This window comes from Mustela lutreola, chromosome 10, assembly GCF_030435805.1.
Source record: "Mustela lutreola isolate mMusLut2 chromosome 10, mMusLut2.pri, whole genome shotgun sequence".
Taxonomy (NCBI): Eukaryota; Metazoa; Chordata; class Mammalia; order Carnivora; family Mustelidae; genus Mustela; species Mustela lutreola.
This window is the reverse complement of record NC_081299.1, coordinates 62,850,132-62,864,251: the sequence shown is the minus strand read 5'-3', so window position 1 is coordinate 62,864,251 and position 14,120 is coordinate 62,850,132. Positions and strand designations below refer to the sequence as shown.

The following is a 14,120-nucleotide window of genomic DNA, read 5'->3' as shown; positions in this document are numbered from 1 at the left end:
AGATACATGTCACCATTGCTATCACCTTGCATGCTGACTAGCATGTGACGCAGATATATCAACAAGATGATATAACACAATAATATGCCATGAGAGGAGAAATAACAGGGAACCATGATAGTATACAGAAGGGGATACTTGGCTTTTAGTGACGGAGCCAGAGAGGCAGAGGCATCTACATGAAGGATGACTAAGCATTGGATGGACCAAAAGGAGTTGGGCAGAAGAAGCATTCTGGGCAGGGGAAAAAAGCATACACAAAAGCTCAGAGGAAGATTTTAAAGAATGTTTTGTCTAGAGCATACAAATCTTGGGAAGAAGGAGAAATGGTAGAAATGAGGTTAGAAAAGTAAACAGAATCTTGGCATGTAGGGTTTCACAAACATTTGGGCTTTATTATAGATGGAATAGAGAGCCACTGAAAGGTTTTCCAACAGAGAAATTATTTGATGTGCATTTTAGGACAATGACTCTGGGGGCATTCTAAAGAATAGACTAGAGGGAGGGAGAGAATGCTGGTGAGAATGAGAACATTCTCATGGGGAGACTTGCAGAGGTTTAAATGTGAGAAGATGGTAGCCTGTATTTCACAAATGATAGCATTCTTCTTCTTCTTCTTCTTCTTTTTTTTTTTTTTTATAAAGATTTTATTTATTCCTTTGACAGACAGAGATCAAAAGTAGGCAGAGAGGCAGGCAGAGAGAGAGGGGGAAGCAGACTCCCCGCTGAGCAGAGAGCCAGATGTGGGGCTCAATCCCAGGACCCTGGGATCATGACCTGAGCCGAAGGCAGAGGCTTTAACCCACTGAGCCACCCAGGTGCCCCCCAAATGATAGCATTCTTAATGGCTGGTGCTTTCTGACACACTAGACACTAAAGTTATTTATTCTTACTTTAAAAGAATAAAGTGTTTATTATTTTTAACTTTGTATTTCCCATGTTATACTTATTTAAGAAACCATTCTTATTTTTCCTTTCTTGTACCTTTGTTAATTATTATGTCTGTTGCTTCCTGAATATTCTCCTGTAAATGTCTTTTCTGTTCTTGCCATGTATTTTCTACCTTTTGTCGTTGTGATTTCTTTTCCTTTCCTCCCTTCCTTCCTGCCTAATTTCTTTTTCAAACTCGAGTATAGACGAGAGAAAAGAAATTATGATTCTAGTGAATAGATATCAGTTATCACAACTAGGGATAGCCTGAGATTTCCTGAAAAGGACAAGTAGAAAAAAATTCAGTTTCCAGCACTGGAAAGAAAGAACACAGTTTAAAGACAAACAATGTTTTTGGAGGGGAAGTGGCTTGCTGTACAGCAATCAAGACAGTAGAATTAGAAAAGACCAACATGAATCAACCCCGAAGCGCAACAAGTAATTAAGGGCACAAAAAGCACGTAATGAATGTCAAGTACAAAACAGAAGCTGAGAAATTACAGAGTGAAGTTCAGAGTTTAAAAATGACAGAAAGACCAAAGGTGGTAAATGACAAAAACATTTCATATAAGACTAACTAAAAGTGCTAAAATATCACAACCATATTACATAGGACACAACAGGTCAGGACACAGCCTTGAAAGGTGTCTAATGGATAGTAAGGGTGAATCTTTGAGAGGGTCTTATGGACATTGATTTAGAAAAAGCAAGATTAAAAGAATTCTTTGTCTTAGAACTTTCAAAAAGCTTAGTCTTGCTAAACAGAGAAATCAATGTAAAATGAAAGACATAAAATTGTTCTTTGGAAATGTTACCAACCAGTAAGTGGCCAAGAAATTGAGAAATTTGAATCTTCATATAGGACCAGATATGCTTGCTTTTAGGATTAGTGATGTCCAAGGCCTTTAGAAATACTTTATTAAAAAAGTATGTTGCTTTTGTGTATTTTTTTCCCAAGTCACCCAAGGTAGGCCACTTTTAAGGCTTCCTTGGCTTTCTGTGTGTTAGAGTATGACACACCTGTCCCTTACCAGGTAAAATGAAGGAAAACATCAAGAGGATGTACAGAAATCCTAGCAAAAGAACTTCCAACCTATTAAACCTTTTGGGGGGAAGTGGGAAAGGAGGATGTGCTCATTATGTGAAGTGGAGAGCTGGAGGAATGGGAATGCTCTGGAAATCCTTTGTCTTAAACCCTTTGGGCTGCTATAACAAAACATCATGGACTTGGTGGCTTAAACAAGATTTATTCTGGGGGCGCCTGGGTGGCTCAGTGGGTTAAAGCCTCTGCCTTCGGCTCGGGTCATGATCCCAGAATCCTGGGATCGAGCCCCGCACCAGGCTCTCTGCTCAGCAAGGAGCCTGCTTCCCCCTCTCTCTGCCTGCCTCTCTGCCTACTTGTGATCTCTGTCTGTCAAAAGAAAAAGAAAAAAAAAAAAAAGAAAAAAAGACTTATTCCTCACAGTTCTGGAGGCTAAAAACTTCAAAATTTACCAGAAGCCTATTTCACTTGTTTCTTGGCTTCTACAAGAAGTCTTGTAGACAGCTGCCTTATAGTTGTGTGTGTGTGTGTGAGAGAGAGAGAGAGAGGCAGACAGAAAGGCAGGCAGACAGATAGACACAGACTAATCCCTTCATGATGGCTTCATCCTGATGACCTAATTACCACTCCAGGGCTTCATCTCCAAATACCATCACTTTGGGGATTAGGGTTTCAGCATATGCATTTGGAGAGGACCAGGAGCATTCAGTCCACAGCATTCTCAGAGATAGAAATTTTCCAGAGAGAGCAATGGTTCTTTTGAAATTGTATGTTAGCGGCAGGATTCAAAGCCTGGGTGTGCCTGATTAATTTATGCTCTATTCTCATTATGCTTGGGGAACAAGGACCACAAAAGACGGAGCAGGAGGAGAAGGTGGTAGCACCTGAGGGACAGGAAGGCAACTGAAATAAATCACAGGAACTGAGGGAATCAATGGAAATGGAACATGAAGAGCTGGTCTTAGGCAATGCGGAGGATTCTGAATCCTCTGCAGGCTGTCGCGGGTTCTGCAACTGTTTTGTATCTGGTCCTGGAAAGACAGCGGTCAACTCTGGAATTACTAATTATATTACTTTAAATGTAATTATATGACTTCAAATGTAACATCCAAATTTTCCCTTAATTTTATATTTAAGCATTTTCCAAATATCAGAAAACCTCAAAGAATAATACAATATGAGCACTTACGTACTCATTACCTTGATTCAGTAGTTGTTTATATTTTGCCATATTTGCTTTAAATAACTATAAGTATATATATTTTTTCTGAATGCCTTAAAAATAAGCTGCAGACATTGTGATATTCACCATAAATGTTTTATATAACCATAATATTATCAACAGACTTAAGAGAATTAAATATATATAATGACAATAGGTTATTTTCAAATTTTTTCAATTGTCCACAAATGATTTTTATTATTTTTTAAGATTTTATTTATTTATTTGAGAGAGAGCAGGAGCCAGCATGAGTGGCAGGAAGGGGAAGGATAAGAGAGAGGGAGAAGCAGGCTCCTCACTGAGCAGAGAGCCCAATGTGTGGGGCTCTATCTCAGGACCCTGGGATCGTGACCTGAACTGAAGGCAGGTGCTTTCACTGAGCCACTCAGGCACCCCAACAAATGCTTTTTAGATCTCCTTTTTAAAAGCCAGTATTCAAAGAGGATTCAGAGATTGTAATTGACTTCTACGTCTCTCCAGTGTCTTTTAATCTAGAAGTCTCAATTTCTTTCTTTATAACTTTGACTTTTTGAGGACATTGCAGGACAGTTGTCTTTTGGAATTTCCCACATTCTGCATTTACCTGATTTCTCTCATTTGGTGGTGCTTTCCTAGTTCTGATATTCTCTGGATATCCTTCAAAATCAAAAAGTAGATCTAATAGGTTGATTAGATTCAAGCTAAACATTTTTTTTTTAAAGATTTTATTTGTTTATTTGACAGACCGAGATCACAAGTAGGCAGCGAGGCAGGCAGAGAGAGAGGGGACAAGCAGCCACCCGGCTGAGCAGAGAGCCCAATGTGGGGCTCAATCCCAGGACCCTGGGATCATCACCTGAGCCGAAGGCAGAGGCTTTAACCCGCTGAGCCACCCAGACGCCCCAAGCTAAACAAATTAGCAAAATATTATGCAGATTATGTCCTTATTTCATATTATGTTACTGCAAAAGGCATGTAATGCTAGTTTTTCCACTAAAATTATATTGTTTGATAATTTGGGTAATATGAAATCACCAGATCTCTTCATTGAGAAGGCATATTTTTTTTTCTTTACGAATAGCAAGAACCCTGTGAGATAATACCCTGAAACTTTGTGAATAACCAGCAATCTTTCACCTAAAGATTTTATTATTTAAAAAAAAATATGGAATGCTTCACAAATTTTTGTGTCATTCTTCTGCAGAGGTCATGCTAATCTCTGTATCGTTCCAATTTTAGTGTATGTGCTAAAAGTGTTTCAGTGTCCAATAAAACTCCTTGCCTGAAACAACTATATCATTAGGAATTGCAAAAGTTGTGATTTTTCTAATTTATATATAATTTCTTCAACATTTATTTGCTGGCATTCTTCTGTGAAGAATAACTGTCTCTCATCAGCTGGCTCTTGTATTTCTTTCTAAAGAAGCAGGACTCCGTCCTAATTTTAAAAAACGATTATAGCAATTTTGAATATAGAGAAAAACAATCCCAGCTATAATCTCAACAGATAGTAAACCAGGGTTAACAATTCGGTGTGTTTCTTTCCATTCTTCTTTCAAAGCCTATAAGTATATATATTACAAAATTTGATACATAAGTTTTATATCCAGCCTTTTATAGTTCGTATTATATCATTATCTTTACTATGTATGCTGTTAAATATTCTTTAAAGTTTTTTTTTGCTGGCTGTCTGCCATTTCATAATTAGGATGTGGAATACTTTATTTCCCTATTCCCTTACACCAGGGGGCCATATATCCTGCTTTGTCCAGGGCAGTTCTTATTTATGACTGTCGTCTTTGCAAAATTATTAAAGCACCCCCTTTTACACCCAGAGTCATTTCAGTTTAGAAGATAAATTATATAATCACCCTATCATCACTGTACCTGCAATTGGCCACTTGCTATTTTTAATTTTCTAATCTATCTACTCTTGCATAAATCTTTAGGTGCTTTTCTTCTTATTTCATCAGGATAGATTTCTAAAAGTGAAGTGACTGGATCAATGTGTACGAGTATTTTTGAGGTTCTAAGTATTGCCTTGTTTGTATTTCTGTTAAATAAGTAAAACACTGTACTGTTAAACTGGACTCAACAAATTTCTCTGCTTTGCCTTCCCTTTGGAAGGATTTATCAATATTGGCACTATTAACATTTTAGCCCAGAAAGTTCTTTTTGTAGAGGGCTGCCTGTGCATTGTAGTAGCACCTTTGGCTTTTACCTACTACCTCCAATGGCACTCCCACCCCAGTTGTGACAATCAACACAATCTCTAGGTATTGCCAGATATCCCTTGGGAGGCAAAATAACTCTCCATTGAGAACCACTGGCTTAGAAATAATAAATGTTTCTATTCCCCCTTATCTAGCTTATTTGTCCTAAGCTCTTAGATTTTCTGGTAAAGAATTGTCTGTTTAGCCCACTGGTAATAATAAATGGTAAAAGTTCCTTGTTCAAGGTTACCTGATTAAAAATGATTGAATAGGAATTTGAGCTTAAGTCTGTCTGTTGTCAGTCTTATCCTCGGGTCCTGCTGCCTCATGTAAGTACTGTCATCAGGTACCCACTATAGCTACACAGGCCAACAATCAGAAAAAGAAGTGTTTTGTCGCTGGTGAGTTTTTGGTAATCATTTGGGATTTGTTTGATTGTTACCAAGATAGTTCTTATTTATTTTTATCATCTGTAAATGGGATTGGCTGTGTGAAATAAATGTATTGAAACTTGCAGTTCAGGTCCTGGTACACAGTGGGTGCTCAATATGTGCTGGTTTCCCCCTATACTTATATTGGGTTATCATAACCATCTGCTTATGGGTCTGCACAGGGCTTAAAGGAGAAGCAAACGAAGGGGGGCTGATCACCTTTCCATCTAACTACTTTCAAAAGCTGCTCTCTCTGCTTTTCCTCAATGTTGAGGGCTCACATGTTGAAGAAAGAACAGGAGTCAGACTCCAGGGCATTGACAAATGAATGAAGGAAACACAATTTAAGTCACTGAAAGTAGTGTTGATCCCTCTTTTAATCTTCTATTTCAAAAGCTATTTGTTGAGAATAAGAAAGCCGTCTTCAAGCTCTGCATATGTGGCTTCATTCCACCTTGATGGGGACAGGTTCTAACACATAAACATAGGGCTAGTGAGAAGGGAGAGGACAGACTGGGGAGAATATCATCCACTAATACTTCCCAGAGTCACTCCACCACTTCTGCCAGTTTAGTCCAAGTGATGACGGGCCGATAGAAGGAATCTGGCTGACTCTTCCCTCCTAACATAGGAGAAGGAGGTTTGGCTGGAGTTCAGCCGCTAAATTCAACTTAGAACCTTAACTATGATTATTTCAGGAAGCAAGGCTGAACTAAAGCTAGTTTTATTTAGGTTTCTCTTAAATAGTGGACACTGCTGACCGTGGAGGTTTTTGAAAGGAAAAGCAGAGAAACACTATGACAGAATCACGTTTCCTCCAGAAGATACTAGACAAGGAAAGAAAAAAGAGACTGGATGTGAGATACAGGAAGTTCTCATCTATTCTTAACCTATTTTTAACTTCAGAGTGTGACAGTTTAGGCTTTACAGTAGTCTGTGGTTTTTAAAACATTTTCACGAGGGGCACCTGGGTGGCTCAGTCATTAAGCGTCTGCCTTTGGCTTGGGTCTTGGTCCCAGGGTCCTGGGATTGAGCCTTGCATCGGGCTCCCTGCTCAGTGGGGCGCCTGCTTCTCCCTCTCCCACTCCCTCTGCTTGTGTTCCCTTTCTTGCTCTGTCTCTGTCAAATGAATGAATAAAATCTTAAAAAAGACAACATTTTCATGAATAATAGCTTTTTGACCACTGTAACATGGCCTTGAGAGGCAAGTCAGGCAGACCCACATTCTGGAAGAAGAAATGAAACAGGGAGAAGTTGTGATTTTCCTCAGTTTTACAGAATTAGAAATGATAGGGGATCCTTGATGCCTACATCAGTCTGGTCTGCACTCTACCCCAATGCTTATATAGTTCTAGAGCTTACACCATTTCTCCGCCCTTAGACTTGTTTGTTTGTTGTTTGTTTGGCTGGCTTTTTAAACTACTCTATTTGTGAATAGTTATTAAAAGAATTATTATGTGGTTGCCTCTTCCAACTTCAGTGCAGCATTTCAGAGTATGCCTACCATGTTGTCTGAAATGTGGGCACTACCCCCTACTCTGTTCTTGTTGTCTTCTTTTGTGTCCTAGTGTAAGGCTGAGCAGGGTTTATTGCTGTACATATATCACATTTTGAATTTATGATAGATTTCTATTAATGGCTTGGATATTATTGTGTTTCAACCTCTGTGACCCTATGTCAGGACAACTCAGCTTGGGGATATATTGCTGAATTATAATTTAAAAACCCTTGGCCCTTCTCCCCGTCAGACAAACTTGAACATAAAACAGTGTTGTCTTAAATAGGACAGAGTTAGGACTTCTTTTTCAGTAAACGATGGATATTTGAAAAACAGCATATGCTTAAAATAGCATGTGTTCTCCCTCCCCCCCCTCCCTCTTTCTCCCTTTCAGACTGATCACAAGGTATGAAAGCATAATACAAAGTGGGAAATGATCTGTTTTAGTTATCATGGTGCTGTTTTAAAAAAAATCTTACTACCCACTTAAGCCTCCATGTTGCATCACCGTGATTCACAGACCTGGGGATAAAAATATATGTATATAAAAAATATATGTTTATAAAAAAAAAAAAAAAAAATCTTACTATATCTTGCTTACTAGAAATAATAACATCAAGCACGTACGTCTTAGTTACTTTTAAAAAAATTTTAATTTCAGTATAGTGAACATACAGTGTTATATTAGTTTCGGGTGTACAATATAGTGATTTAACAAATTTGTGCATAACTCAGTGCTCATCATGATAAGTGTACTTTAATCCTCTCTACTTTTTTCACCCATCCCCCTACCCACCTCCCCTCTGGTAACCATCAGGTTATTCTCTATAGTTAAGAGTTAGTTTTCTGGTTTGTCTCTTTATTTGTCTTTAAATTCCATGTCTGAGTGACATCATATGGTATTTATCTTTCTCTGACTCATTTATTTCACTTAACATTATACCCTCTAGATCCATCCATATTGTTACAAATAGCAAGATTTCATTCTTTTTTGTGGCTGAATAATATTCTATTTCATATATATATATATATATATATATATATATATATATATATATATCACTTCTTCCTTGTCCATTCTTCTACCCATGGACACTCAGGGAGCCTCCATAATTTGGCTATCAGAAATAATGGTGTAGTAAACATATGGGTGCATATATATATTTTCAGATCATGGTGCAATTTTAACTTCTAACTCTTAACTATTTTATTTTATAAATCTTTCAGACCCAAATTACCTTATGTCCTAAATAGTCTTCAATTTCAGCCAGTTGAAATTCATAGTTATATTACTCTCTCCCTTTTTCTTATTTCCCTTTTCTATTATATCCTATCCATCCATCCATCCATCCATCCATCTGTATCTCTTAGTAGAGGAAGCCCCCAGGGTTAGCATGCATAGAAGCTAAAGCAGCACAATTTCAGAATTTAGTCTTAAAAAGTATTCTTAAATTAAGCAAGTGTAAGTGAGTTTGAAATTTATCTTCTCACTCCTATTTTGAAAGTGTTTCATCATGATAATATTATTATCTCTTAAATATAATCATATAACCAAGTGCTCATAATTTATTGACTTTATGTGATATCACATTAAGAAGCTGAAGAGGTTGAAATTTGAAGTCAAAATTAGAGTATAAAATTTAAAGAATTTAAATTTATTGAGTTTAAATGTATCACACTTATTTATTTTTATTTTTTAAATATTTTATTTATTTGATAGAGAAAGAGACAGCCATAAGAGGAACACAAGTAGGGGGAGTGGGAAAGGGAGAAGAAGGCTTCCCGCCGGCAGGGAGCCAGATGTGGGGCTCCATCCCAGGACCCTGTGATCATGACCCGAGTGGAAGGCAGACACTTAATGACTGAGCCACCCAGATCCCCCTAAATGTATAGAATTTAAAGTTGAAATTTAGAGTGCAGATAAAAATGGCTTTCTGTGTCTATCCTCGTATGTTGCAGTAACTGATCTTTATGATTTCAGTGGCTGGGCCATTTCAGTGTCTCTGCCCACCTCCTTGTATACTGCCCTCACAGCTCCATCTCCTCACAGGATGGAGTCAGTCCTGCTGGTATCATGCATCATCACCCCCAATCTGTGACATTTTCGTCAGTTACCTCAAGATTACCTTCCACTCCAGTCTCTGAAGGAAATTGACAGGTGGTCAGAGAGTTTCAGCAGTTAAAAGAAATGTCTTACTTCCTAAGAGAAAACTATCTATAAATTTCCGTCTTAAGAAGGTATTGTGATGAATTTAGATAACTTGGAGCAAAGTGACTGGAGAGTTATTACATTGTAAGGATGTATTATTTTTAGGAGATGAAGGTCAGAGTCATGTAAACTAAAAAGTAAGAAAAAAACAACAGCTTCAGTATCCACATGTTTATTATTTGTGAAATGCTGCATATTTTCCAATGTAAAAGAGGGTTACTTATGTTTTATTTTAGGAAGTTTGGTGTGCATTGGGGAGGAGGGTACAAATAATAATGTAGTAAATCCAGAAGAATGTCTACCTGGTTTATGAGCTAAGAAATATATCTATTCTCACACTTTGTTGTAAAGTTGTCTCTACTGTCTTTTGTTGAAATATGAGAAAAGAAAAAATAAAATTTAAGAACATATCCAGAGGTACAACCCTGAAGGCCTGTTTGTGAGTTCAAATTGAAAGAAACGAAACAAAACAAAAAACCTTGTAATGAAATAATCTTTACTAATACTTAAAATACCTGACTATCTTAAACAGCTTTACTGAGATAGACTTTCATTTTATATAGTTCTATTTAAAGTACACAGCTCAATGGTTTTAGCATATTTACAGAATTGTGTAAACATCAATATAATCTAATCCTGGAATATTTTCATCTCATTAATAAATTTCTTTAGCATTCACTCCCCATCCCCTACCCCAAGGCGACTACTAATCTTTTTTTTTAATTGATTTGCCTATTCTGGAAATCTTACATAAATAAAAATCATAAATACGTCCTTTTTGGAGATGGGCATCTTTTACCAATGATTTTTTGTTATTATAGAAGATAATTGTTTTCTATTTTTTTAACATATGATTTTTTAAAAGAAGAAAGAACCGCTTCTATCAAATAACTCCTAACAACTTTAAATCATTCAGTCTTTCTCGATTTGTTATTTTTTCCTTAATTTGTTTAAGAAATATTTATTGAGTACATAATATGGATCAATCACACTGCTGGGTGCTGGACATATTGAGGTATACAAGATAAGCAGCTTAAGAGTTGTTGATGGGCGCCTGGGTGGCTCAGTGGGTTAGGCCGCTGCCTTCGGCTCAGGTCATGATCTCAGGGTCCTGGGATCGAGTCCCACATCGGGCTCTCTGCTCAGCAGGGAGCCTGCTTCCTCCTCTCTCTCTCTGCCTGCCTCTCTGCCTACTTGTGATCTCGCTCTGTCAAATAAATAAATAAATCTTTAAAAAAAAAAAAAAAAAAGAGTTGTTGATAGAATAGGTAGTAATGGGGGTATCTTGGTGGCTCAGTTGGTTAGATATCAGACTCTTGGTTTCAGCTCAGGTCATGATTTCAGGGTTTTGAGATCAAGCCCTGGGTCAGGCTCTGCAATCAACATGGAGTCTACTTGAGATTCTCTCCCTCTGTCCCACTCATTCTCTCTCTCTCTCTCAAATAAATACATCTTAAAAAACAAAAGAGTAGGTAATAATAACCATTGTAGTGAGTGCCACAAAGAAGAAGTATAGGCTGCTGTACTGTACAGCGTGGACCTAATTTAGTTTTTCTAAAGAAATTATTTAATGTATGCCTATGTATATGTGTTTTAAATAATTGGGATCATATGATATATAAAGTTTAGTGTATTTTTTATTAAAAGTATATTATGAATGTTTTTCCATTTCTTTTTTTTTTTCTAAAGGTTTTATTTATTTATTTGACATAGAGAGAGAGACACACAGCAAGAGAGGGAACACAAGCAGGGGGAGAGGTAGAGGGAGAAGCAGGCTTCCCATGGAGCAGGGAGCCCGTTGCTGGGCTCGACTGCAGGACGCTGGGATCATAACCTGAGCCAAAGGCAGATGCTTAACGATGGAGCTACCCAGGTGCCCCTTTTTTTCTATTTCTTTAAATATTCTTTAAGAATGCTGTTTCTTAAAAGATTTATTTATTTATTTCAAAGGGAGGGGAGTGGCAGAAGGAGGGAGAGAGAGAGAGAGAATCGCAAGCAGTCTCCCTGCTGAGCATGGACCTTTTTTTACCCCAACACAGGGCTCAGTCTCATGTGAGATGGTGACCTGAGCCAAAATAAAGTCTGACGTCTAACTAACTGAGCCACCCAAGCACCCTATAGAATGCTATTTTTAAAGGCTCCATAATTTTCTACTGGATGTATATACCAAATTTATTAGAAACGAATATCCTGGAATTTAGACTGCTCACAAGTGGCTTTCATCCTGAGGCTTATAAAGACAAAAAGTTCACATGTGAAAGCATATGAATTTGTAACCAAGAACTACTAATTAATTTCTTTTAATTATGTCTGCCTTGTACATTTTGCTTTAAAAGGTCTCTAGTATCAGGACTTAGGATTTATGGCTCCTGGAGATAAGAAGGTAGTTATAACACTTCTTGCCTTTAATAACCTCGCTGTCACTGCTTTATGATATTTGGGAAATCTCAGAGAATTAAAATAGAAGGGAAGATAAAATGATGGCTGAGCTCTCATGGTCCTTCTGGACTCCAAACTGAGAACTCTTTCTGGACTTAGTGTAGGTATTTAGCTGATGGTGGGGAACTTAGGGACAGGAACAGATACTGTTGAAAATAAACTTTTAAAAGAGATGGTGACTCCACAATTGTTGATGTTTGGAAAGCGTTTTCTTTGATATTTATTTATGAGTTTACTTGCTTTTTATTTTTCCCTTCCCAACTTTGTTCTCCTTTTTAATGTGTTCCTGTGTGCTCCTACCTTGTTTTGTATGACATGCCTTCTGTTTATCGGAGATCATTTCTTTTGTGTGCGGGTCAGAACTATTGTCAGATGTCTCACTGGGGTGAAAGTCATCTGAACATAAATCTTTTTTGCTCTCTTGCTTTCCCCCTCCTCTATGTGTGTTGTCTTTTTCTCCCCCAGTTTTGCATTCCTTCTTTTGTTTTCTTGAGCTACTTGTCCCACCTTCTTTCCTCCTTGACTTTCTTGGGTCCTAAGATCTCTCTCTCTCTTTTCTTTTTCATTTATTTATTTTCAGCATAACAGTATCATTATTTTTTCACCACACCCAGTGCTCCATGCAATCCGTCCCCTCTATAATACCCACCACCTGGTACCCCAACCTCCTACCCCCGCCCCGCCACTTCAAACCCCTCAGATTGTTTTTCAGAGTCCATAGTCTCTCATGATTCACCTCCCCTTCCAATTTACCCCAACCCCCTTCTCTCTAACTCCCCATGTCCTCCATGCTTTTTGTTATGCTCCACAAATAAGTGAATACCCAAGATCTCTTTTACACTCAGTGGTATAGCTGCTTCTTTTCATTCTACTGTGCTTTGATATTCTGTGCTGCCTTTCTCTTTCTCCCATTCTCTCTCTCAGTGTATTTAATATGTGTTTCACCTTGGCTCTGCTCACTTGTGCTTTTGAATTGCTGCAGGAACTTCTCACACATCCTACGTAGACTGAGGGAAAAAACAGATGTAGTCACTAATGGAACAGCGGCTCCAAATGCAGATTCACTTAGGAAAGGGACTAACTGAAGAAGGAAATTTCCCTAATATGTTTCCCCTATTAAGAAGTTCCCTGGCTGGGACTATGTCACACTAAAAAGCTTTTGCACAGTGAAGGAAACCATCAACAAAACAAAAAGTTAGCCTGTAAAATGGGAGAAGATATGTGCAAATGATAAATCTGGTATGTAGTCAAAATCCAAAATAAATAAAGAACTCATACAACTCGATCACACACACACACACACACACACACACACACACTCAAAGCAAATGATCAAATTAAAAGATGAGCAGAAGGCCTGAATAGACATTTTTTCAAAGAAGGCATGCAGATGGCCAGTAGGGATGTGAAAATGGGCTAAACATTACTAACCAAAAGAAAATGCAAATCAAAATCACAATAAGATATCATCTCATGCCTCTCAGAATGGCTATTATCAAAAGACAAGAAATAACAAGTATTGGCGAGGATGTGGAGAATAGGGAACCCTTGCACAGTATTGGTGGGAATGTAAATTGGTAAAGCCAGTATGGGAAATACTATGGAGTAGAAGTAAACTTAGAAGTACAGGGGTGGGGATGCCTGAGTGGCTCAGTTGGTTAAGCGGCTGCCTTCGGCTCAAGTCATGATCCCAGCGTCCTAGGATCGAGTCCCACATCGGGCTCCTTGCTCGGTGGGAAGCCTGCTTCTCCCTCTGCCTTTTCCTACCACTCTCTCTGCCTGTGCTCGCTTTCTCTCTCTCTTTAACAAATAAATAAATAAAATCTTAAAAAAAAAAAATGTAGTACGGGGTGCCTGGGTGGCTCGGTTGTTAAGCGTTTGCCTTTGGCTCAGGTCATGATCCCAGAGTCCTGGGATTGAGTCCCGCATTGGGCCCCCTGCTTCACGGGAAGCCTGCTTCTCCCTCTCCCACTCTGCTGTGTTCCCTCTCTCAGTGTCTCTTGTCAAGTAAATAAATAAAATCTTAAAAAAAAAAAAAAAGAGTAGAAATACCATATGACCCAGCAATTCTACTTCTAAGTATTTAACCAAAGAAGACACAAACACTCATTTGAAAAGACATATGATTTCTTATGTTCATTGCAGCATTATTTATAG

General features: G+C 38.1%; 1 protein-coding gene and 1 pseudogene across 2 annotated transcripts in view; one reads left to right on the top strand and one right to left on the bottom strand.

Moving 5' to 3' along the window:
• SLC44A5 (solute carrier family 44 member 5) overlaps window positions 1–14,120 on the top strand; it is a 403,850-nt gene that overhangs the window by 68,751 nt on the left and 320,979 nt on the right. The window lies entirely within an intron of this gene.
• Window positions 4,333–4,430, bottom strand: LOC131810635 (U6 spliceosomal RNA; annotated as a pseudogene).